A 24,979-nucleotide genomic window follows, 5' to 3' on the forward strand; every position below is an offset into this window, starting at 1 on the left:
GCACTCACAGAGTATAAGATTCAACATGACCTTTCATATCAAAGATAAGGCAGGACAGAAGGAGGATGAGGAAATGTGGGAGAAGAGTTCATGGATACCCCAAGAACTTGATCCTTGAAGGAGGCTTTGTGTCTGGCCCTTTAGGGCTGCGTTGTCCTGTGAGCCATGGCCAGTAGATCACAGGCTGTTGGGTGGTGACATCCTACAGTGCAACTCAGGGCGTCCTTTGGGGACCTCATTTGTGCCTTACGATGTCTCGTGCTCTAGAGAGATGCACCCAAGGAGTCCATTCCCCTGCCTTGGGTCAAACACACATCACATCAAGGGCTGGGCAATGGGATGATTCAGAGTCTGGCCCTGCAAAACACTCACACGTAGACAGGAACCTGGACTGCCTTGGACCTCCTGCTACTGTAACCTCAGAGCAAAGGAGGAGACCTACCAAGCCCCCCAACAGTCTCCTCACCCTTTAAAAAAGCATTTCTCTACAAGTCTAACATTTTCACTGCAAATTGAAGGCTCCGACTGCTCTGCAGTGAGGACAAGAACCTGTGAGGACAAAACCAAATAAAATATACCCCTTGTGACATGAATTCAGCCTTAGCAGTGAAAAGACCAAATGCATTAACCAACACACACCATCTAAGCCCATAATGGTTCAACATGATTCCCTTAGAAAGGCTGATGTGAATAGCACACTTTGCAAACTGCTTGGTGCTAACAGGAGGGTACTTTTTGCTCATATTCACTCTTTAACCTAATCAGAAGAAAAGTAAATATCAGGTCCAATTTTAATGACTGACTATAAATAAAAGCTTTTATGCAAAATGCACGGTTTGCAAAGATAATGATTTTAAGGATGAGGTCACTGGTGACCTACTGAACTACATGGCACATGTCAGAGAGACGTCTGTTTCTTAAATTGCAGTAATAAATTAGTAGCCACAGAATCCGTTCTGTTAAGAAGACGCGAAGCTTTCCTATTCAGATAAAAGTTTAACAATTGTTTCAGTTTAGGTTCATGAGTTAAGGTTACTATTGGTGGGGGGACCAATGCAGGCCCAGCTTCATCTGCCTCCTCTTCCTCCAACCCCTGTGCAGCATTACTTCACCCCAACAGGATCCAAGACTAAAACACACTGAACACTTTCCTCTAACTTTACACTGATTAAACTATTAGTATTTTAAAGTATGAAACTTGCACAGATGTCGCCATTAACACCACCCAACATACCACATCCCATCCAATTACCTTGTTTTCAGTGAATTTGTCAAATTTTAGCCATTTTGTACTGAAGTCTGCCCTTGCTGAGCATTCTGCCACAGTCCAAATTCTGGCAAAAAAAAAAAGAGAATCCAAAGCTCCTGAGGGTACTCCTGAAAACAAGGAACATCACTGATCTACCACAGTGAGCAACCCCAATCACCACTTCTCTGAGAAGTCACCAGGCTCCCACGTGCTGGGGCACAGACATGAGAACAGGCAGGTAAAAGACTCTGTGGGAGGCAGGTGGATGGCACCATTCCCCACCTACTGCCTCGTCCTCTTCCTCTCTGCCCCCCAGCAGAGGGACAGGGAGGGGTACAGGAAGCCACCTGATTTGAATAGAGAGGAGACACGGCCAGCTCGGAAGCAGGAAAATGAGCAGACAGGGACAAGAAAGCCAGAGAAATGAACCATGACTGCCTGAGCACGTCACTTATCTCATACCAAGGGTTGCTTACATTTTTTGGCCATTACAGGGAACGACAGAGTTTAGTTCCGTTCGGAGCACCTTTGGAGACCTGTAGCTTGGCCAGTCTGAGATCAGGATGTGCAAGTATATCCAAAGCAAAATCCTGGACTTCAGTGTGACCTCCCTCCCCATTTCCACAGTTTAGCCTTAAAACATGGAAAATCCTAAGGCTGCTTGGCTAACTGGTGTTTTGTGTTTTCACTCAGCCAAGTAACATCTATTTCACTAATCCTTTTCTGAGAAAGAGCTGCCAAGGCCTTTGTGGAAAGTTCTGGACATAGAAAACTTCAGCCCAACTGGATTGGCTTTTAATCATACTGTGAATACAGGAATTTTCAATGGGAAGTGTGGGTCTCTGCTCTGGAAGTGTTTTTCTTTTTAATAGAAAAAACATAAGCCACTTCTTTGTGTGAGGAAAAAAGTAGAATTTTTTTTTCCCCTAATGCTATTTTGCTGGTTACCCATGAAACATCAACTTTGTCTTCTCATCTATCATCCCATGCCCAGCACTGGTAAAAAAAGCTTTATGAAAAAAAAAAAAAAAAAAGGCAACACAACTATGTAATGAGCCCCATACAGGAGGGAGTAATTCATTGCCAAGGCTTCCCAAAGGCACGTTGCCTTTTTCTCCTTTCAAACCCCAAAGATCAACCCCATGTTCATTGGGGAAGGGAAGGGAAGGGAAGGGAAGGGAAGGGAAGGGAAGGGAAGGGAAGGGAAGGGAAGGGAAGGGAAGGGAAGGGAAGGGAAGGGAAGGGAAGGGAAGGGAAGGGAAGGGAAGGGAAGGGAAGGGAAGGGAAGGGAAGGGAAGGGAAGGGAAGGGAAGGGAAGGGAAGGGAAGGGAAGGGAAGGGCCCGTACACTGCCAGGCTGTGTGGAGACTCTCTGCTCCAATGCTCACAAAGATTTCTCGCCGGGTAGAGCTCCAGAGGAGCCTGAGCTTATGATAAGCAACGGCATACTTAACAGTTACATGTTACCGTTCATGATAATGCAATATTTCATTTGGGTGATTTAGAAGTCCCTCTTGACCAACTTACAGTGAGACACCAAACGCTTCATCAATCACAACCATTTTTATTCACAATCCAGAGCAAAAACTACAGGGAGAGTTGAATTTTCAGCAACTCATTGGGGAGGGGATTGCTACTAGCTCTGAAAATCCTGCTATCTCACCAATTTTTATGTTAGATTCAAATATATTTTCTTTCTAAGCAGCATTCCATTTTCCTGCCTCTCTCTGCCGCGTTTCTTATCGTGGCAGGGTGAAAGAGTATCCAATTTAATATCTGTTTTGCAGGACAGGAGATTTTTTCATATCTTATGCACTAAGGAAAGCTGCAGGGGATGGCTTAGCAGGCTGAGCATCACGTTTTAAATACCTAGACTCCCTGGAACCACAGATCCCATCAGGTTGACTGAGCCCTTCATGTTTCTGGGGTAGATAAATTAAGTGTCACGCTGTTTACTTTGTCGGGGTCTGTTGGATGAGGCCTCTGCAGTAAAGGTCCTGTCTGTTCTGCATGGAGCTGAAGGTTAAAGTCTCATGGTTAAGACACAGCACCAGGTGCCACCTTGATCTCACTAACTCTAATGACAATTCTGCTATTTCTGTTAAGGAAGACAATCCAGGGATCTGCTCCCAAAACTTGCTGTGACGTTACTGGATGACTGAAAAATTATTCAATGGTTTATCGGCCTCGGTTTTGGTGACTGTTAAATGAAAAAAATACATCTACACCTCCCAGATGTTTAATTCATAAGTTATACAAAACTGTCAGATCTATGGATGACAGAAGAGAGATATTCATCATTTTTACAGCCTGATTTCTGTGGTTGGAGGTAACCCAATGTTTCTGCAAAGTCATACCCTCTTCCCACTCCTCTGCACCACATGATAGTAGTGGCTAAGCCCATTGACATTAATGGCTCACAACAGAAGCTTTTTAGAAAGAAATCACTGGAGAGGAGTAGTACAAAATAATCAGGAAAGACAAAACAATAATAAGAAGAATCACAGAAGTGAAACCTTTCATGGCCAGTTGTGTACAGACACACACCCATCCTCACAAACACAAAAACCTTCTCCAACACAGACACCTAAGAGAGGTCCCTCTATCTCCAAAAGGTCTGATTCATGGAGAACAGACTCAATGTAGAAGAAAACAGGATGCTTTGAGAAGGGCAGCTGTAAATATGCACTTGGAACCTATTCCTGGCCTTACTCTTAGCTTTGCAGCTGCCGTTATTTTACTGGACTTAGCTACACAGAAGATTCTGGGAAAGGTGGGTGAAGGGAAATAAAATGTAATGATAGAAAAAAAATTACAGTTCTTCAAAATAATTTCCCTTTTAAGTAGAAATTACGCAGAAAAAAATATTTCCTTTTGGTTAGGAAAAGGACTGTCTTTGATTTGTTTCCACAACAGCTGACAGTACACATTCCCTGCTTAGGGTACCAGAAATAATCGCTATCACTCTTAGAATGTGTGTTATGGTGACGTACCAGAGGTTAAATGTGGCTGTTGGCTTTACTGGCTGCAATTCCTTCTCAGGTGGCTTAGCACAACTCCCACATTTTTCTTCTCAAACTACCCAAAAACCTGCTGGAGCTCCAGCCTACAGACATTACTAGATTAAGTAAAAGAGGTAGGAAAGACTCTTTCAGCTCTATTTACACATAGCTACATTCAAACTGGTTTTTAATAGAGTTTGGCTACTAGAGGACATGATATCAAACTGATTTTTGAAAACATCTCATATTGAATCTAAGACATCCAAAGGTACTGTTTGTATTGCAGAGGGGAGAACTCCATCAAGGAAAGGTACCAGACAAATAACACCGGGTAAGGCCTGTTTTTACTGCTGTTTGGTATATTTGTATTTAGAGGCAGGACAGACGTCCTTAGAAATGGTGATCAAGATATTCCCTGTCAAACCAAATTTAACCCAACCAGCAGAATCTGCTACAAAGAACAAGGACTTTGCCCCAAACCCACCTATTGTTCTTGGAATCTCAGTGTCCGTAAGTTTTCACTGCCTCAGTTAAGGATGTGCAGGTCTGCCCTACATACTCCAGCTCTAGCAGGGGACAGAGCTAAAGGAGAAAAAATAAGGAAGGTCAGGAGGTGGCTGTGCAGTAAAACTAAACCAATTAGCATAGTTTTTCTCTAAAACTGCTTTGAAATAATTATTACAGCACCTCGTTACCTTGCACTTTCACAAGAACATAAACTCCAGACCAAAGTCCTGTCCCCAACAAAGCCTTTGTAGGTGGCTGGCTGGCAGGTGTGTCTCCAGACTCACAGAGAATCATAAACTCCTTAAGGAAAAGGGGTGGGAGTAAGTAGGTGGAGGTGCACTACTGTCCCACACACTCGTCTCTTGGCCCCAGGGACACAGAGTCAGCCTTGGAGCTCAGCCCTTCCATCTTCCTTGGCTCAGTCTAACGAGATTCCCTCCATATTCCCCTCTGCCCTCTTTGTGCTCTTCTCTGAGCAGAACAACTGGCCCAAAGAGGTGCCAGCTGCCCGAGGCACCGGCAGCTCTTTTAGCAAACAGGCAAATCCTTCACGTCCAGCACATCCCCAAATGCACTGAACCGCGTCCGGAGACCCCGGCCACAGGTCCCAGCCCAGGGAGTGAAGCAGAAGAGATAATCACTGGCCTAGACTGCAAGCTCCTGTTCCAGTGCTTCGAGTCACTAGCGGTCAGCAAGGAGACTTTTGGTGTGCTCAAACGGAAAAAGCTGGGATGAAAAGGGCTGTGCCTCCTGCTATCCCCAGGGTGAGCCAGGGCGCTCTCCCCGGCAGCGGGCTCCCAACAGGGCTCTTTGATGGCTGGTCACACCCGCTACTTCAAATCAACAAGCAAACCAAAGTGAGAAATGGAAAGGACAAGGTGAATTGTAGATGAAAGTGAAATATCCCTCCTCTCTATCAGCTCTGAGGGGTAAAGGATGAAACAGGATAAAACTGGTTTTGGTTAAAGCTGTAAAAGAATTGCAGGGAGAGAGCACTTACAGAGAAATGTATTTTCATGTAAACTTTTATGCGCCCGTCCCTTGTAGCTGGACATCAGGGAGGATGTTAATAAACATCATCAGGGGGAGAAAAACACAGTAAAAAAAGAAAATAGGACTACAAACCCATCTTTTCCAAGATGTTCAAAATAGCTTTGCAGCTATATACTGCGGGGAGCCGAACACACTCAGATACAAGTTTGCATCTTAAACGTAAGCGCACATACATACAAACAAGGTTTTGCAGATATTTGTTAGCTGTACTACAAGATTTTCCAGGGCTGGTGCTGCAGCTTATGTTACCGTGCTTTTATATAGCTGCAGATCAGCCCCCTAAGAAGCAGCCTTGGAGAGAAGCTGAAATAGTGACAGTTTGTGTTGCTGGGGATATTTCTGAGACGCAGTTGCTGTTTACTGTGTTTCTATTTCCAATCAAGCTGCAAAGTCCACCCATAAAACATGAGGAGGCATTTCTTTGGGTGTGGGACAGAGCAACACGCACGCAAGGAGGACCAGCTCTTCAGCTGCTCCACCAAAATGCTCTTAGCCCTACCTGCAGCAGAGCATTTGGCCCATGAAAAAGAAAACTATAGCCAAAGTCCCCAGCTACAGAGCTTCTCTCAGTATATATTTATGCACAAAGCTCAAATAATTTAATACCACGCCTCACTAATCATGTGAATGCACAATTCTTGCAGGGGCAAATGGTTCTTTTATCTCGTGCACCTCTTGCTCTTGGCTGGAAAAGGTGCCTCAGAATGTTACTGGCACTTTTAAAGGTGACACCTACCTATCTGTGGCATATGACATAGAGAGTCCAGTGTGATTCATTGTAGGCTCCCCAGAACAGATTAACCCCCCCACAAGGAGGCAAAAACTAGTTCTAATGATGGTAAATCACAGCACATGGCCAATTGGACAACTTCCTTCCACTTCAGAGGGGAAATTAGGTGATACACTCTGGAGTATGCTCTCCTTGGTACACTCCTGTTAACCTGTTATTGCTAATGGTTGTACAAAGTGTGAGAAAAGTGCTACAGACACCTAAAACAAAGGAAGATCGGTCAAGAATATGCAAAAGCAGATGCGAAGGGATCTAAAGAGTATTTCAACATAACACAGTTTTCTTCCTTATTCCTTTCTTCACTTACAAGCAAGAGGCGTGCAGGATTGCAAAAACATACAATGTGCCAACAAATGTACAAACTACAGCTCATGAAAAATAGTGAAATGGAGACCCAAAATTTGAGGCCAGTACAAGTTCATAATATGAACTGGAGATCAGAAAACTGGCTCCTAAAGTAAGAAAAAAAAGAACACCAGTTCAATTTTTTTCTAAGAAAACCATTTCCTACCAACTTTGAAAACAAGAATGCCTACAGTGATCTGGGCTCTCTGTGATGGTTTTGGCTTGGCTCCCTTTGCCCCTCCTCAGCTGCATGGCCAAATGTGAGTCTAACCATAAGGTTCAGAGAGTTGTGTTCTTCTTAACCTTCCACTTCATGCTTCCAAGTTTAGACTGCAGTACAACGCCCTTTCAGAGATTTCCCTTATTCTTCATTACTTCTCAGGTGAGAGTTTACATTTCAGCCTGTATCTCCGCTGCCAGACTACTGCAGAAGCACAACACTGAGTTAAATATACTGGGGTTCAGCCTTTATCTACTTTTCCTTGGATTTTTAATTTTGTTTTTAGAACCATTACAAGAGCAGTTCAGTGGCTCCGGAAGTGCCATAAGCTCTTGCCTGAATTTTGATGCTTCAACACAAAATTAAATACAGAGGTGATCTCTTGGATGCAAGATTTGCAACGGCAACTTGCAACCATCCGTTGTGGTGGGGCAGCATCATGACTAATTATTACCTTCATTAAACAGCCAGTGACAAGTCCATGCTGTCACCACATCCCACCAACGCTCGTGAGTATGAAGAGAGATGGGGTGAGAACTGTAAGCGTCCTGACTGCTCCTGAAAAACTGTTCTCCTTCCAACCAGCTGCTCTTCCAAGCCACAGGACTCTTTCCAGCGTGGTTATGAGCTCCACCTCAGTCTGGGCTGGTCAAGATGAATCTTGCCTTTGAGCAAGCAAGAAAAATTCACAAGGGAGAAAATCAGATTTGGAAACTAAACGTTTTGTAATCTCCTGCCATGCAATTTGGCTTGCAGGCAAACTTCCAACCCTTTCAATAGGAAAAACCAGACAAATACACTGTCTTCTACCATCTCCTGGAATATTAAGGCCAGAGTGTGATGTGATACCACACACACTTAAAAAGCTGTACGAGCAGAAGGGAGTGATGCACCCATGCACAGTGGTAGAGGAGACAGTGAACATAGCACACAGAATCAAACAGAGCCAAAAGAACCACTTCTGTTACGCAAATTTATCTTCTCATGCTCCCTGGACACAGCTTTCCTGGCACAAGGAGCACGTCAGTGATCTGTGGTACTGCTGCTACTGAGGTGACTCTCTGCATCAGGAGAACCTGGAGCATCCAACCTTTGGCCAAAGAAGGGCACGAGAGAAGGGAAAAAGAAACACCAAAGCCAACCAGCAGTGCTGAGCATATGACCAGCTCTGGGTATGACTGGGTTATTGCACTGCTCTTATCAGCACACACGAGTTCAAGGTCAGCCTTGATGCACTCACTGAAAACTGACACTGCCTGTGTCCTGCAGTCAGCACGGCTTCAAACCAAGGCTTCCAATTATTAGCAGTTGTTTTGTTTATTATTGTGGGGCCTCAGGACAAACAAAAAAGGAGCCCCACTGTGCTCAGCATCGTACAGAAATGCTTAATTAGCCTCTTCATAGTTTGCTCCCTTCAGCTTCTTTTAAACAAGATATTTTCAAATATAAATAAATTCAAATTTCACAATTCTAAAAATCAGTTCCCTGGAATTTGCATCCATAAACAATTAACATGAATTTGCCTTCTCAAATTTCAGCTGTGCACCAAATACTTCACTCTTTTACTTTAAGAAAAAATTATATTCTAAAATATTGGTCCTTGGCATGTAAACAGACTTTTGTTGCTCAGTTAAAGCCTGGAATTTAAGCTCAAATTTTCTCTGAACTATGAGAAAGTTGCAAAATCCTTGGTCTTCTGTTGTTTCTTTCCTCAAACTACAGTATTTATGTATCAACAACATAAATGACAAATGTACAGGAATATTCGCAAATTGGAAAAACAAATTAAGAGCTGAGATTTTACTCAGTAAAAACCAATCAGTGAAATGTGATGCCATGCTGCAGTCTTGTGAGCTCAGCAGAATAACGAAACCAGCTCATAGATAGATGAGTACCAACACTGTCACAGAAGTAAATGTAGGCAAACACGAACTAAATTTGTGAAGAAAAAATAAAACCTCAGACTTTGCCCTTTCTCTGGAGGTATCTGGTCATGTACTTTCTTAGAGATGCCAAGGTAGCAATGGTCCAGTCTCCCATACCAGCACTTGACAGTGCTCTTAAAACTTGCTAAATTCAAAAGGGGAAAGAAGAAAGTGAGGCAAGAGGAAGGCAGCTCATCCTTGCAAGAGCCATTCACCCACAGTATCCGATTGCCCCAACTCGACAGCAGATAGATCCTGAGGATCAGAACATCACTTGAAAGCATTTTATGACCATTTTCAAATGCAAATACTTTCTGCTGAGTCTCCACCTCGCTCAGATTTGTACCAATAATTTAGAGGTCACCAGCTATTATATCTTATTATCTAACCCTTCAGACTCTGCTCTCTTTCTTTTTACTCTTACTGCTCACTGATGTTTCCATTCACCTTTGAAGATGCCTGTTTAATTTAGCTGGGTTTTCAGACCACACTGTGGATTACATTTCCCACAAGCTTATTCCAGCAATTTCTTGGCAATAAATGATATTTGGATACCCCACAGAAACCCCACATCAAATATTGATTACTGTTATTTCCATTACCAGAGGCTAAACCAGTTAGGTCCTAAGGGCAAATTAAAGAGCTTGCTTCCAAGTTCTGGTCCTTTAGAGGAAGGATGTAACTATTCTCCATAACAAGGAAGATGCTGACACAAAAGCAAATAATGGCCCTAAAAATGGTTCATTCTCTGGCATGATTAAATAAAGAAAATATAGTAAACTACTTTGCATGCAAAGGATAAAATCAATATCATTTCCATTCAGGCAATAAAAATTATAGCATATTGCTTTAGATACATAGATACTCTTCATTTAAGGTGGAGTTTCCACAATTCCCTGCTGAATACCCAGCTCTGCAGCATGCACCTCTCTATAGCACTCAGCAATCTCTGCTTGACATTAGTACTAAACAATATTCATTAAGAGCATAACACTAAAGTGCAACATGTAAGTAAATCAAACTCTCAATGCTCTATTTTACAAATTTCATGGGCCACTGGGGATAATTAAAAGGGTAATTATACAAAGTTGGTGCAGTTTTGAGACTCAAATGACATTTTCTGTTTTAAAGCACTTGATAATCTGGTATTTTTCTACTAAGACAGTCTTTTTGTACTTCGATGGTCAAACAGCATAAACAAACAAGAATTGTTTTTAAGGTATTTCAGTTCTTTTTTCTCTCCCTACACTATTTTTCTTGATCAATACCACTCACTAGTTATTCCTAAAAGCCCCACATTGTTAAGAAAAGTGAGACCTTTGGAAAAAAAAAAAATCCCCGATCACCATAAAATGCCACTGGTTTAAACTGTAGCTCTGAACAAAAATGGCATTGCTTTGGGTGTTTACAGCACTGGAGCACTCCTTGGTTTGTCACTGTGTTTAACCACTGCTCTAAAGCCAGCAAAGTACATTACTGGTAGTAACAGCTCATGAAAAATACAGCGAAGAAACTGCTAGTGGCAGAAGCATTTAACTTTCTTGTTAGCAGCCTCCCCCATGTGGCACTTTAGCACCAGCAAGTTGTTTATTATGTTCTGTGCCAGGCAAAACTGATTAAATGGGGCTCTTAAGAATCAAAGCGTTATAAATTCATGGAAATACAGCAAGCAATAAATTCCATGGAATTAAAAGCTTACTAGTGCTATTAGCATTTCAGGGTGTTTGCATTGTTAATAGTGATGTGCAAAAATGATGTTCCTATAAGACAAGGCAAACCAACAGAACATATGCTTTAGCTGCTACATTTTTATACCATGTCATCATCAATGGCAATTATTTTTTTCCCAAAAAAACTAAAAAGCTCATTAATGTTTTGAGGAAAAAACTGAATCAAGGGTCTGTAGACCAAGGATTTACATCCCTAAAGAGAGGTATTGTGTAGGAAACAACGTTGTTATGACTCTATGGAAGAGCAGGAGATGGATTTCCTGGAACAGAGCTGGCGAGGAGGGAGAAGGGGTGAGGCAGGGTGACTTTGGTGACACCACAGGGACATGGTGCAACACAACTTGCTAACAATTTAAGTAAACTCGATGCATAGTAATTCATAATACCAAAAAGAAAGGGCAATGTAGTCTGACCTGGTGGTCAGTAAATCTGTCAACAGCTCTCCAAAGAGACATCTTTACTCCGGGTCACTCTATCATCATTCCATGGGAATGACTCTGCTGGCAGGTGACTAACTTCTCCATCATTCCTGCAGAGCTCCATGTGACACACCAGCCCAAGCTGGGATGAGGCCTTCCCTTATGCCTATCTGTTTACAGGTAGCTGATAACTCTGTAAATGGAATTTCTTTCAAGCAGAAACTTGGTAAAAAAAGCCATGTTAGGTGTGTGGCTGAGCAGGAGAGGAATGGAGCACCTTTCCAAAACTGCAAAAAAAAATAGGCTTTGTAGGGTTTGTTTGATTTGTTGTTGGGTTTTGGGGAGTCTTTTTGCTTTGGGTTTGTTTTTTTCTTTTTTAAAAGGAACAATTTTTACCTTTCTGAGTTGCCTGAGCACACAGCAGCCAGATAATCTAACCTGCAATGTCCCTCTGGAGGGCAGGCAAGGGGAAAATCTGGCTCTCATTGCAGACAGGAAAATCAAATCACCGCCTTGTTGCCACAGTTAAGGTCTGACATAGGATAAAGAGCATATTCTGGATGGTACATCATGCACAGCTGGCAGCATGCAAAGTCAAAAAAAAAAACCCCAAGAAAGCTTTGTCCAGAACAAACAGTCCCCATGCCATGGAGTGAGTCAGCTGCAGGGGTAGGAAACGAACCCCAAATCCTGTCTTCTGGGCTCAAGCTCTGTGCAAAGGACACATCAACAGTGAAAACCCTCTCCCAAGACTGAAGGCCTTGACATTTTGTTTGCCTGAAGCAAAACAAAACAAAGCAGTAGGTTTTTAACTGCTCACAGGCACGTTATCCTTTTGATGTGTGCATGTCCTGGCAGTCACACATCTGCATCAGGAGAGAAATAGCCCATTTTTTTTGGCAGTTATTTAGTCCTTTTCATCTGAAAGTTGAAAATGCACCACCGGTGAACCTTTGCAGCTCTGGGTTCTGCATATAAAAAGCAGCTGCTGAATACATGCAGGGAGTGAGGGCTTTTTCTTAATGTTTGAACAGTTCCAAGTTCAAACCCATTAAAGTCCAGGTCACACCGGGATCATGTCACTGTTAATGCATCCAGTTACACGCTGAGGGAAACCCAATATAAAACCATGATAAACTCTAGTTCTCCTGCAGAGATACTCTAAGGTCTTGCCCAGATGATGCCTCGGATCACTCTTCATGGGCGGTGACCAGACAGGATGTCAATGTCAGAGGACGAGTCTCTTTAGAGCTGCTTTTAAAGAAGTCCCCTCAAATGTCCACCAAGCTTGTTGGGACCTTTTTCCTCCCCTCCTCCTGGGGGAAGAACATACAGTCCCACTGATGTTTTCTCCTACACATCACAGGTTCCCACACAACCTCCTCCCACCACTGCTGTGCTTCACCCCTAACTCCATGCTCCTTCTTTTGGGGGCCAGTCCTCTCTGCAGGTGGCAACAGTCTCACCTGTTCTCGGGGAACTTCACACCTGGCCAGCTGTGCCCCAGGCATGGCAGCAGCAGGAGACTGCAGATACCTGCCACCTCATCACGCAGCTGGTGCAGCCCTACTCTCTTGCTAAGAGGGCAGCTGGCAGCTTCTGGCAGGGCAACTTCAAAGACAGGTTCCTCAAGTGATGGAGTACAAGTGACACTGGGATGTGGGGGATGCAGCACAGCACCGCAGCACAGCCCTGCCCACCCAGGAACCAGTGCAGGGGCTTCAGCATCAGCTTCAAACACAGCCAGGCCTAATAAACCAAATTATTACCCAGCTCCTCTCTGAGCTTTCCATCCTAACTGTGCTGGGAAAGGAGGAAAAGGACTTTACTGGACTTTTTCACCTTATCAAGTATCTAGAAAATCCAGTGGCTGATCTGGATGTATTTCAAGGTGAGTTAACCATGGCAGCTTATGGAGCAGCACTGCTGCAGCTGGCCTGCAGATCATGAACACAGGACACGAATTTTGGGGAGATTTACCATGCACACACTATACACATGGGATTTACACCATCCACATGTTGGGTTTGCACTTATCTTCTCTCAATTTTCTGAAACTGGAAAGAATCGTGAATGGCCTCAGAGATGCAAGATGTGTAATTTTAAAAAAATTAATAACTTTATTAGTAAAATTCAAATTGTCTTTAAAAAGAACTGCCTTGTGCACTTGAGTCTCATTGAGGAGAAACTTAAAAAAGCCAATCTGCATTTTAAACTATTGTCTTTCAGATATTCACCATTCTAAAGAAGAACAGGCCAGACTCTCCTTTTAATTACATGAATAAAAATCCAGGTAATTCTTTCAATTTTAACTAATATTTTGTCTAATTAGTAACTCTTTTTTTCCCTCACAAAACATATATTTATCTGCTGTGAAATCAAAGGCAGAAATAAATTGGTTTAAAGATAGCAGAGAGTAAATAGCAAGTTTGGAACCTTTCAGCCTTACCCTGGCAATTTGTCTCATATAATTGACTCAGCAGACATGCTTACAATTTCTTACAACTTTTACAAGACCTCCTGTGGGCTTATTCTACGTTCTCCAAAACTGAGCTCAAAGCTTTGGACTCTCTAAGCAAGCAACAGCAAAAGCAATCATCTTTCCCTCCTTAAAAAAAAAAAAGGAAACAAACAATAAAACCACATTTTTCTTCCTGGATATTTGGTCTTAAAGAGGAACAAAGATGCAAATGAATTTGCACTGTTTCAGAGATAATTTTTCTGTTCCTTTTCAATAACAACATTTTTAATAATGTTCAATTTGCATTGACTAAATCTTTAGAAGCAAAATTTTCCAAATAAAATTTCAGTGGGTAAGGATGACAGCAATTAAACAAACACAAACCATAAAGAAAGGGTTAAAAAGTCCCCCACCCCCCAAAAAAAGGAAATGCTCTCATTGCCCATATTATTGATTTATGCTGTTGTTGGCTTTTAAATGCAGCACTTTCTATTTCTAAGATCTTTACAGACAATTACTAATGTCACAACTCTGTGGCCTTGCTCCATTGGTGGAAGTGCCCCAGGAGCAGGAAATGCTGTGCCCTTCCACAGACATTTCCTTCCAGTGCTGGGATCCACTAACCCTTAATAAGTCAGAGGATAAGGTGGAACACTTGTATTACAACTAATAAAGATAAATACAAGGACTATCAAAACTAACAAGAAGGGTATGACGGGAGAAGGAAGTAGACCTATTATTCAAAAGATGCCAAATTATCCTTTTTTTTTTAAAGCAGGGATAACAATTTTACCCTTAGAAACACCCTAACAGATCATCATATTTCAACAAAAATCTATTTTGCAAAGCAATATTATAAACTCGGATATTAATGGTTTGCAATGGAAATGACGTCAGAGTCTTAGTTACAAATGTCCAAATGTTTGTGCTACCCTACTAAAAAAATAAACAGTGAGCTCAGAGTCAGAAAGGACCCGTTTGAGCAATTAAGCAATATTACGCAAAACACACTGAAAAGTATAGGGCCAGCAGAGGTGGGAGAGGCACAAATTAAAATTCACAGATTGCACTGGGAGAAACACTGAACAATTAAACATCTCAGAGGTGGTGTCTGAAGTTCCTGCCATTATCTGAGTGAAAAATGCTTTCATATGTCGCAATGAGAAATACGGGCAGGCAATCAGGAACAAAAAATAACTTTTTTTACTTTTTTCAACTTTTTTTTTTAATGCCTTAGCTCTAGGATGAGCTACCAGATAAAAAGGGTGGCCTCCCATAATGCCCACTGACATCACTGGTCTTGTAACACTTGTAAAACACGGCTGCTGTTGTTGAACAACAATAATTTAAACAGCATGGAAGATATACTTCTGGTGCAGGAGCAGGCAACAGGCAGTGACCTTACAGATGACCAAATAAAATATGCAACAAGAATCTATTTCTGGAGTCATTTTCTCACATCTCTAGATTTTATAACACAGGAATGTGCACTGTCTGCAACGTGAGTGTTCCAAAGGCAGGTTCCAAGCCTGCAAGGAGCTCTTGCCCTTTGTGCTGAGACACAGGCACGGCCATGACACCCCAGCAGACAGCCCTGGTGTGTTTGGAAGCCCACCAAGCCTATTACAAGGAAGTGAAAAACATCACTGTATCCACTGGCAGAGCAGGACGACTTGTAAAAAGTGTTAGCACAGCTCTGAATTCAGGGTTCACTGCCTGCTCCAGAAGGAAACCTTGAAACTGGGTATTTTCCATCACATTCTATGTTTGAGACCAAGCATGAGTTCAGGCTATCTGAGCTGGAAGTCATGCTCTGGTTCTGGAATAACGTATCAATGCTGTTCCTGCCTTTGCCATTCCCATTTCTTTCCTTGGCCAAGCTATGATAAAATGCAGCATATCCTGACATATCATCCAGCTTGATTTTGAAGAACCAGGCCAGAAATTGCACAGTCTGCATTACATGGTATATTATGAGCTGTTTCCTTGGTGCACCTGTACTGGCAAACATCAGTGCATCCTTTTTGGCCGCTTAATTTGCAGTCACAACCTTTATGTGTTGGGCCATTTTCAATATATGCATTTGTTTCAATACCTGCACCTGTCTGACCTCTGGGTGCAGACGAGGCTAATCTGGAGGTTTGCATGAATCTCTGAACCTTGTGCTCCACGTTCTTCAGGGATTCAGAATGGGTGATGGTGCTAGCAGGAGAAACCCCATGGGATTATGCAAAATACTGGCCAAGTCTTGCTCACTTTAGCAGTCTTCATGAAGACCAGAAAGATTTGGTCCAAAAGCATCAGATAAGAGGATCAAAACCTGCTACTGACGTTCTTAAAGCAGAGAAACATATTTTCCTATCAACCCACTTGAAGATTTATAAGATATTAAGGAATATTAAGAAGAAGAAAAAAAAAAGAAGAAAAGCTAAATGGGCCAAAAGAAAACAAAAGAAACATGTTCTCTCGAGATTGCTAATGCTGGCAGACAATAGCACAGAAAGAACTCCTCTGACAGATCTTTGAAGTCTTCAATACAGCAAGCTAGTGGGCCATGTTAATGAGATTTGCTCAGATACTTCTTAAATTATCCCAAAATGTCTTAATCTATTTTCTACATCTTCTTGACCCGATTGCTTCAGAAAAGTTACAGCTTCACACATGTCTGGACTGAACTTTTCATTCAAATAGGCAAAGTCTTCAAACACTTTGTGTTTCCAATGACCCCCACACAGACCTTTTAGGGTTTACCCCAAAACATGCAGGCAATGTTGTAGTTTCTGTTACCAATAAATACAGAAACACTTTGCACCACACTATATCTTTGAACCTTAAGAAAAGGACCCTCCAGTAACTCAAAGTTCTTAAGAATTAAGATATTACAACTTCTCCCAATCATCCAAAAGTAAATAAATCCAATCTTAGATAAGGCCTGACAGACACTGATCACTCCAGCTATAGGACTACCACCCAGCAGCAAGGGAGCAGCAGGCATCAATGAGGTTTATCTTTCCTGCTGAGGGTGACACAAGCACTCATGCAAAATGCTTCCAGTACAGCTCTATGTAATTTGGGCACACTGCAGAGAAAACACTGGAGAAAATGCTCAAGAACCAGGTTGTCTGCTCTGTCACAGGACTCGTTGTGACTGAAGCCCAGTCCATATTCAGGAACCATATTCAGAAGTGGCTGCACACCACACGTTCTAGGGACAGGAGCTGGTTCTGCTCCCTAATATGCTTTACGACGTTTAGGTCAAAAGCAGGAAGAGTCAAGGTGCCAAATTCACTAAGGAAAACATCATCCCATCAACTTCCCACTGCCTGATGTGCAAACACATCTGCCATCCAAGCCAGTACATAAAACAGGACTAAGGACATCACCAGCATAACTTCTGGAAGTCACCAGCAAGGAAGAGTGCTGGGGAGAAACTGCACACACTGCTGAGCCTTTCATAAGCAGAAATGTGTCTGAAAGAGTTTGTTTCAGGGTTTTGACTTTTGCCTGCAATGGCCAGCAAAGACATGGCACACTGACTTGACAACCTGGTTTGAGAACCATTTCTCTTCCTGATAAAACAAAGTTGGAAAAAAGTAATTTTTTGGTCCACTTTTTTTTTTTCCACATAGACCAACTACACAAACCAATTTTTGTATTGAGCTTAGGAGAAAAAGTCCTTCTGACCTTTCTCCTGGCTTGAAGGGAAGGGAGGAGAAAATATACCTATATAAGAAAGTTATAGCTCAAAGCCACAGATTTATCTGTTGATCATCTCATTCAGCTCTGAGTTTCAGCAGGCAGCTTCTGGTTTATTATCAATATTTAATCAGCATTTAACTCTGACAAGCATTAAGATTTGAAATTTTAAACTAAGTGCAACTTTGCTAAGTCCTTTGTGTTTTTTTTTTTTGCTGTTAAAGGTTTTCTAAAGGATTCTATCTTTGCTATCTAAAAGTCTACACATGCCTTTTGTTATCAATAATGCACAATTTTAGTAGCATGTTTTGTACTTTTCAAATTTTCAGCATGCAAGCTATCCCTGATTTACAATGCCCACTGAATGCTGTTTGATTATTGAAAATGCTTTTACTACATTTAAACAAATGACTGCTCCTGGAAAACTAACACGATTGCCCATAATTCTGTAAAAATACATTTCCTCTCCCTTCTCCCCAAATCAAACATTTCTAATTCTTACTGTGAGGAAAAACTGGCATATAATTAGGCATTATGCCTAACAGTGCTAAATAAAGGAGAATGTAAACATCTTAATTCTGAAGGTTTAACCATCAAAGACCCTTGCTGTATCTCTTCTGTTATTTCTGCTTCTGTTCAGAGCTCCTTGGAGCTCACAGGGAAAGAAAAAAGAAAAAGAAAAAGAAAAGAAAAAAAAAAAGAAAGCAAACAAACCACGCAGAATAAAAATCTATTTTGCCAGCTCTGAGCTGCTCCCAGCCCGCATGCCCGAGGCCAGGCTCGTGCGCAGGGCTGGGACGCCCGGAGCCACGCGGCTGCTCCTCAAGGAGTAGAGTCCTGCTCTGCAACTGCTCTGAGCGGCTTAACCGCTAACTCAGGAGATGGGATTTCACCTGAAATTAAGCTATCAAGCAATTGAGCTCAAACTCAATCAACCAAACCCTTAACCTTCCCTGTTTCAGTGGCACTGCTCTAATTAGGACTCTATCACTATTTCCATTACTATCTCCTATTCTCATGGTTTATTATCTCAGCGGTTTCAATTCTTGCCCAGTTTAAATGTGACATCCAGTTTCTTGGACCACATATCATTCATTATGGGTTTTTTTTATGAAATATGTTGCAAGACTACAGACCGATCCTGCAATAAATATTTTTTTGTTCAAAACTGCACCCCTCACTGCAGTAGAAGCAGGACAGAGCCAAACCTTCTCTGAGAAACAATCCTGACATTGAAGGACACGTTGAACAGCTTGTTTTCCATTAAGTTTTAGATTTTGTTGAACAGTTTGATAACATATCCTTGAACACAGATCCACCTGCACACACCACAGCTGCCCCATGCTTCTCCAGTCCTCACTGTCTTCCCCCTGAGCCTGGATCAGCTTCTAGGAAACAGAGTTTGGCTGAACTCTGCTTACCAGCTCTGCTCAGGGGTGAGAATCAATAACCTATGATACACAGGAGATCAGGCTGAAAAATCTAATGGTCTTTTCCAGTGAATCACCCAAACTGCTTTCTGCTGAAGGATGAGTGACAGAGGGGATGTGTGCCTGAGTGGTGCACTGATGGTAGTAGTACAAAATAGATCTGCTTTTGGAGACACAGCCTACAAGCTTCAGGGAGTCTAAAGGTAGTGTACTGCATTTAACACCATCAAAATTCCAAGTTTTCCTGGGTCACAGACACACATGAACCAGGAACAAGAGACCCATTAATTATGAGGCCCTCTGATGAACCTGGGACTTGAAATTCTTCCTTTCTTCAAAAAATTCAAGGGAGGAACAATACTGCAGAGCAAGGAAGCACTAGCTCCTTAAACTGCAGGATCTGCTTCTTCTCCAGTAGCTGAAATACATCTAATACTTCATGGGCTCCACCATAAAAAAACAAACCAGTAGATTCAAATCTTCAAGAGAGGGATATATCATATAGCTGACATACACCACTGGCATGGCCAAGGATTGCAATATTCACTTGAACTTCATGAATTTCATCCTAACTAAATAGATATTTTTGGCAACAAAGAACTGAAAAAAAAATCCCAGATCGTCCTCAGATCTATTTTAATTTAAAACAGAAGAGAACAGGGACATTTTTTTCCCCCTTCAAGTACATTTTAATAAAATTAAAAATAAAAATAGCTCTAATTCACTCCACTGCATTTAGTCATTCTGTAAAATTCTAAGTTTAAAATGAAATCACCATTTTATATTCAAACAAGGTCAAGAGAACAGCACTAACGAGCACTGACATCACAGTGAACAGCAGCCACTGCTCAGCGCTTACATCAGTGTTGCTTGTTGCTATGGTGCTTAACCGACTATTAATTTCTGAAAGAAGGTGATTATAAAGCAGCCATATGAACCTCAGTCAGATGACACCCTTCAGTACCAAACACTGATCTGCGTTACTCTTCTCCTCTGCAAGTTAATTTTGTGAATCACCACTTTTGTGATGTTAATATTCCTTCCCAACTTGAAACTTTGGACCAGAAGAGAGGCAAGGAGTTAATTTAGAAGCAAAGGACTTTCACGCTGCTTTAAATAAAAATCATTTTGCAGAGAGTGATATTTCTTTCCTTTTTGCTGTGCTCCAAAGACTAAAAAGCATGTGTTTTAACTTTTGCAGTGATAATAAGCAATCAAATTAACAGCTAAATTTTGCTCTCCTGCTCTGCTCGACGTGCTGCTGGAAACCCAGGAATGTCTCAGCCTGGGATGAAGCAGCACTGAAGCTGACTTGACCACTCCCCAGGGATTTGCCTCAGTGAGGGGACCTTGCCACAGGCTGTGCCACTGCATCTCCCACCCCAGCAGCCATGGGCCATGGAGCTGCCACAAAGACCAGCCAGAGCAGGGTCTTCCATTCCCACACAGGCTCTGCCCAGTCACCAAGCAGCCATCTCGGAACATGGCTGAAAGACAAAAAAGTGCATCTTTTTGGCCTTGCTCCTCAAATGCAACTGAACACCTAAGCCAGTGTCTTCCCAAGCAAAATGAAGATTTTTAAAGCACAGCATTTACTCCAAAAGCTCCAAGCCCAATGCTTCAAACTTTATCCATGTTGCCAGAAAAGCCTTTACTTGTGCAGCAAAGGTACAGTCCTAGGGTTCTCAGGATCAAATTCTTTGTTCAGACATACTTCAAAAATAGTGTTAAAGACAGTATATTTGCATTTACCTTCTTCAGTTGCTCCTGTAAAGCAATCTTCAGTTACAGCCACCCAAAAAGGTCACTCTTCTTACCCTGCAGAGAAAGGAGGTAACACACGTGACTCTGGGTCAGTGTCAGCAGCAACACCCAAAGCATTTTCATTGGCACCACATTTGCAAGTACAAACATAAATAAAGCAACAAATGAATCTAATCGTATTTAATGGTGAATGACTTTCAGAGAGAGTTAATAAAAACAATCAAGTCACAGGACTGCTGCTTATCAGTACCAGCTAGTGTGAGGTTCTTCAGTTCAGCACAAACAACTTGGTCTTTGGGAGAAGAAAAAGAGAAGCAAAAAACCCCATGGAGATGAGACATCTTTGTTCTCTAACATAAACTTTCTTAATCTTGATGTCTATCAATCTATTTTCAGTTTGAATAATAAATGAGTTCAGTTCTTTGTTTCAGAAATCTGACTATTGTCTGCATGGATTCTCCTTACTTAAGGCATTTTAAGACCATTTGCAACCGCTGCTATTTTATCTTCTGGATCTTTTCTTTTTTCTCATCCTTTTCCATAGAGACACAGTCCTAGATGAGATTTTAGAACTAGCTGCATCTTCCTAATTCAGAAAGTTGTTTACTGTCTTGGGATATCTTCTCATTAAGCATTACCAAGAGCACGCCAAGCACGCCAAGGTGGTGAGAGCAGTGGGTATTAAAAGGAGGAATAATTAAAGTGTATCTTTATAAAAAGTAGGAGGGAGAAAACAGCACGTGTAGGTTTTTTTTACCCTGTATATTACTGCATCTTGTGTACTCTCTCTTATGCAAAAGAGTATGTAATCTTTTAAGAAACATGACAATCTGCCACTTTCTGTTCATGTAATTGGGATCAACATATGGTACAAGAGAAAAGAAAAACATTTGTTTATTAATTTAGATCAAGTTACTAACTCAAACCACTAACAGCAGTTAGAATTAATTCCACATCAATTGACCAAATACCTTAACAGAGTAAATTTATAACATAATTTCACTGAAATGTTGATCTTCTGCTGCAGGGGTACAGAGTACTATGCAATACAGACAGAAAGAAATATGTGATAACTTGGTGACACTGATGACTTCATATGAAACGGAAAGTCAGTGACATGTGGATGTGTAAGACAGAGCTACGTGAAACTCCATTTCATAAAATTCACACAGTGATGTGGAGTTTTGGGGGTGTTTGTGAAACTCACCAAATGGTAAGTTGTGCTATTTACATCACTAGGTGAAGCTTTTTACTGGAGCAGTAAAATACCAACCTCTGGGAAAAAAATCAGAATCTTCACTAAGTTCACTCAAAAGAATATGAACTCATTCACCATTTATTTTGGAAGGAAAAATGTTTTCACAGTGAGAATGAGGCATTACTTCTTTACCATTGAAACCTGATTATTTTTACTTGGGAGAAAAAAGGTTACTTTGATATGAAATCAATATTGGTTTTATCTGTTGCTCACTGGCACTTCATTTCATTTTTTTTTTATATTTTGTGTGAGAAGCAGTTCTTGTAATGCAGTACCAGAACATCAGGGGCCAAAATTTGAGCATGTTTGCTGTATAGGAAGCTCTGTGTTCCTTGCTGAGGTACACATATAAGAAATTCCTGATTCTGCACTGTAAAGGACATAACACTACTCCATCATAATAGGTCAGGGCTCACCTTCCTGAGAGTATGTAAAACAATACATCTTTTATGTAAAATACACGACCTCTGACATGTGATGTGCTCTTAGATTAGCAACAATAAAGGCTTTTATCCTGCTTTGCTGCAGGGGTTATCTTGGGTTTGACACTTAAAACCTCTTTTCATATTTATCTGTTTTATAAATTTTCTGGGTATTTGGCAGTCAGATCCTTATTTTGGCAGTATTTTGGCAAGCAGGCTTCATTTCTACCCTGAGTCTTCACGATAGCAAATGAACCATCGTAAAATGTACTTTTTAAGGAAGCTGCTGAAAATTACATGTTTGCATAAAATGTGCATTCAGTATCTCTTTGGGCAGTGCTGAAAAAGGCAGGTATCATTTTCTAAACACGTTTGTGTTGCATGAGCCACACTCCAAGGAAATCCGGCTCAACAATCAGCTGGTGGGAGACCAACAGGGTCTACAGGGGGGCTGAGGAGGACTCAGCTCTCCTCACAAATTACTCCCTGATTGAAATCCAGACTGCTTTAATTTCTGGTTATCAAACTCCTGCTATATGTTACCTGGCTTTCAAAAATATGGAAAACGCACCATTAAAGTTAAAATGAGCAGCAGAAACAGCTGTTCCCACCTGTGAAAATTTCTCATTAATAGTCTAAAAGTTGAGTATCTCAAAACGTAGAAACACAAATACAGACTTTCCTCCTGAAACTGTTTATATGGGTGAGTGAATTGATGTAGGCAACACACATTCCTTCCATCATGCTGTCTTTAAGATAAACACAAAGTACCATCAACACTGTAAGTGTGTGTGTGGAGCAAACAAAGAAAAAATCCCATCCTACCAAAGCAAGACATTTCGCTACACTCATATTTTCCCCCCAAGGAGATGATTAAAATAGAAACCAAACCACAAACAAAAATCCACTTTGCAAGCAAGCAGCAGTGGTCCTGCTGCCTGATGGGCAGGCAGGTGGTCTCAAAGCACCCTCAACGCCACGTCCAAGGCTCAACTGATGCCATAAACAAGGAAGAGTCCACACAAAACTCTGTGCCCTGAACAGATTTTACCAGATATTCCTGAAAATGTCAGGTTTGTTCACCACGTGCCTCAGTTTACCCACTAGTGAGACAGGTAATTGTAACAGAGTTTGAAATCCTTGGCTATAAAGATACTTTTTAAAGCAGTGTTTTGGGCAGGATTTTGGAAAGACAACAACAATCTCAACCTGAGCCAGCGCCATAACCTCTTCCAACAGAAAGGCCACTCTTGTCCTGGATCAGGCCCTACCTATTCCCCTGGTACCAAGGGACCAGGCAAAGATCAGAAGCTTTGACATTACACCTGCTGTTGGGCTGGACCTTGTAACTCTTCTGATCCAACAACACTTATTTGATTTAGTGATATCCTCCTCCAGGGCAGCGAGGTGATTCCAGGGAGGCTGCAGGATGGAGCCCTAACTCCAAGGGATCACTGCAAAGCCAAATTTAACCAATAATACAGAGAATACTCAGAAACAGAGACCATTGCAGAATGAAAGTCTACTTAAAACTCTAACATTTTTTACTAATATCTAAATGAGAACAGCCTTGGGTATAGCCAAAAATAGATTAACAAGGACCTTGATCCCACACAAACTGGCTCTGAGTAATTTTACACAGGAAAGTAGAACACCAGTTGAGCTGCTCCTCTGCTCAGAATTACGCATGTACATTTTTTTGTCAGTGTCCCAGCCCTCAGAAGCCTACAATTTATTACAGGAAACCTAAAGCAGCAAAGGAATCTCCCCTTTACTACCTAGAAAGCACACTTAAAAAAAATTTAAAAAGATAAAATAGACACATGCACCTGATAGCACAAGAAAAAAACTGGTTTTGAAATTAGATTTTGATTTATTTTTCTTATATAAGACCAGCTGAAATGTATTTGATGTGTCTGGTTAAAATATTTACTAAAAAGCTTCCTGAAAGTTTTAAAATACCAAAACCTGATCACCAAAATAAGCACTTCTGTGCAGTAATTTCTTCTAAATAAAGTGAACTGTAACCACCTAATACAGCTGTTCTTTCCACTCAAAAGTCCCTGAGTCACATTCAACTGCACACAGGCTGAAATATTAGATATGTACTATTTATAAAATGTCCTATCCTTATAATCATTATTTTCTTGTCCTACACAGGAAAAGAAGCGGTCTGTGATTTTATCAAGTGCATATTTGTAAGAGAAAAACAAAAATATTTTTATTTGGTATTTTGCTGGTTCTGAAAATACAGAATGTACACTGATTGTGGAGAAAACATCTGGTACCAGGCAGACTTGTGGACCAGTCCTGCACACAGGTTATTTCCTCACCCAGCACATTCAATTGGGTTACTTGCACTAACACAAATCATGTGTAGAACTGTTTTGAGGACGGTCAGTAGTTGTCTCTTCAGTTGTGTTGTACCTATTTTATTTTTAAAGAGAAATTATATATTAAACTAAATACCTCAAATAATCTGGGAGAGAAATTTTTTTCCTGACCACTGTCAAGGTGGCCACTTTTTATTGTGCAGCATATACAAAATCTCAGGAGGCATGGCACAGGAGCTTTTCTATAGCAGCAGTCCTTACCACCTCCTCAGAAAGTGAAATGCAGGTGAACAGTGAAACTGTGAGAGTCTAAGTGCACTTCTTCCACCTCTCTTTGAAGAGGGGGAAGTGGATTTGGTACAGGCCAAAACACAGG

At 41.4% G+C, this 24,979-nt stretch overlaps 1 protein-coding gene across 5 annotated transcripts in view; it reads right to left on the reverse strand.

The window, feature by feature from the left end:
- Nucleotides 1–24,979, reverse strand: part of FOXP1 (forkhead box P1) — a 375,365-nt gene that overhangs the window by 197,890 nt on the left and 152,496 nt on the right. For 4 of the 5 annotated variants that reach the window (XM_036390836.2, XM_036390831.2, XM_036390832.2 and 1 more), the window contains exon 3: nt 20,579–20,644. The gene's annotated coding sequence lies outside the window, so the exon portion shown is untranslated. Of the gene's footprint in view, nt 1–7,619; nt 7,638–20,578; nt 20,645–24,979 lie in introns of those variants that run through there. The other variant, XM_054516004.1, reaches the window with a different exon arrangement.

This window comes from Molothrus ater, chromosome 11, assembly GCF_012460135.2.
Source record: "Molothrus ater isolate BHLD 08-10-18 breed brown headed cowbird chromosome 11, BPBGC_Mater_1.1, whole genome shotgun sequence".
Taxonomy (NCBI): Eukaryota; Metazoa; Chordata; class Aves; order Passeriformes; family Icteridae; genus Molothrus; species Molothrus ater.